The sequence below is a fragment of the Xiphophorus couchianus genome, chromosome 20, assembly GCF_001444195.1.
Source record: "Xiphophorus couchianus chromosome 20, X_couchianus-1.0, whole genome shotgun sequence".
Taxonomy (NCBI): Eukaryota; Metazoa; Chordata; class Actinopteri; order Cyprinodontiformes; family Poeciliidae; genus Xiphophorus; species Xiphophorus couchianus.
The window spans coordinates 20,678,104-20,680,509 of record NC_040247.1 but is presented as its reverse complement, the minus strand read 5'-3'; positions in this window follow the sequence as shown (position 1 = coordinate 20,680,509).

Sequence of the window (2,406 nt, the reverse complement as noted above, 5' to 3'; positions counted from 1 at the left end):
TTTTTATTTTATCTTTTTGTTCTTTAAAGATAGATTGTATATTTCTTTTTTTGCCATTCATCATACTTCTAAGCAGTCATTGAAACTGGTTAGTCATATCAATGACTAAGCAGGTTTGCAGGCTTCCCTAAAAAGCAGATAGTATCAAAAAGTTCAACAAATCTTAGCTGTGAAAAGTAGCTGTGGAGTTAACCTAATGTGAGGGATGTTGGATGTAAGCACAGCAAAAAATGTTTACTGTAGGGTTATTCCAAATTACAATAAAACTCACAATGCGAGGCCTGACTGAAAGTCTGACCTGTCTTTAAAACCCTTACTGTAAATTCCAATGTCAAGGTTTTAGTGATCAGGACATTTTACCTGTAATAATACCTACCTGCACAAATACAATAAAATGCATAATATATTGTCTTTTTGTAGACTAAATGTGTAACTAAAAAAAAAACTGGATTCTCTTAGTTAACATTCTCTGTAACTTTGAATTTGTCTTGTATGATTTTCATCTACTTATCTCTAGTTCTTTGAGATTGACCAATAGGAGAGAATCCCCGCCCACCAGGCTCCCCCTGCCAATCTCAGGGAGATCCTGTCAGAAGGAAAAAGAAAACAGGACATGACAAAAATAGGAAAAATAAATCTGCAAAATAAACAAAGTAGAAATCTGGAGGAGAGACAAAGCATAGAGAAAAAATATTAGAGGAAAAGTAAATAAATTAATGATTAAAAATAGTGATAATAAATAAATATTAGATATTCTCTGAATATAGAAAGAAAGAAAAAAATTAAATGTGATAGTGGATAAAATATTAAATTCTGAATATGTAAAAAAAAGAAAAGAAAATGTCAGGAAATAAATAAATAAAACAATACAAAATATAAATATAAAAATAGATAAACATAAATAGAATTTTTTTTTTAGAAATGAATAAAAATATAATAAAAAAAGAAACTGAACTACTGTTGTAAATGATTAACAAATATTAATTTATGTTACAATATATAATGGAATAAGTTGTTAAAGTTCTCATTTTGTGTTGTTTTGAATGCAATAATTGGCACATAAATTACTTTATTAGGCCAGTTATTTCAAGTTCGGTTCTTCATATAACAATTAACATTTATAAGGTGTAGCTGGAATAAAGTTCCCGGGTTTATCGCTCTAATCATTAAGTTGAGAGGCTGTTGTTGATTTTACACACACTGCTTCTCCATTTTTGATATGGTGTTTTGGAGGCAGATATTGACATGTGAGAAGCAGATGATTTTCATCATGTCTTGGTGTAAAGGAAATTGAAAGAGAGCGTAGATTACAGTGAAATGCCACTGATTAGTTACTAGAAATGAGAAACAACAAAAGGAGGTAATGCCCCAGTCCAATTAGATTATATCAAATTATTAAGATTTGTTCAGAGCTGCAAACCCAAAACATCCCTTTAAAATGTCTCTTCTAAAATTTAAACAGTTGTTTAGTCAACTGTTTATTTCTTTAACAGTTGACTAAACAGTCATACTCTGTTTTAGACCAAATAAATATATACTAAACATCAAATATTTACCAAAAAAATGTTATCATTATTCTTCCTATGTTCTCCAATGTTTATGGAATAATTACCTAAAAATGTAGTTACTTTTATTTTTCTTATATCATTGTGATTCTATTGTGGATAATTTCTGGATATTTTAAATGAAAACATAGAAAGAAGGCAAAAAGAAGTTTTTATTCTGAGTCTTTTTGCTCTGTTAATTTATTTTCATAATTTCTGACTTGTGCTAATTACAGCTGTATTCTTTTAGTTGTATAATCCCTTAATCCATGACACACATTAGAAGTAAGACATATTTGTTAAGATATGCCTTGATCATTTTTGCTAGTATGTTTAAATGGCATTCTGATTGTTTTTTTTTTAATTAAAAATTGTCTGATGAAGTGATTCTATCTTTATTAATGTAAAAAAGCACATTTTGGAATAACTGACATTGACCTGACGGAGAGTGCAATAAAAGTGAATCTCTATTAGTTCTCAGTTGCTATCTGTTTTCACAGATTTGTGTGTGAATATTTGTGTGCATGGGAAGATAATATGTGGGCGTGCAAATAAAGAAGTAAATATGCTGATGCATTGTTCTGTAAAACTCCACTGTGACCTAGTAAAATAAGGAATTGGCTTTATGTTTATGCGTGTGCTTCTACACGCACATGGGTAAGTGTTGCTGTATGTAAATGCTGATTTGAGACAGAGGGAGATTCAGAGGGGCTGCACTGAAGGAGGAGTTACACTTTACTGAGCACGAAAAGAAAAAAGTGGCAGATGAGTTTACTGGAAAACAGCGCTGTCCTTGTTGTTTGCCCAGACTCCGACTAATTTAGGGGAAGAAGGAGGGGGAGACTGAGGGCGAGCTGGAAGC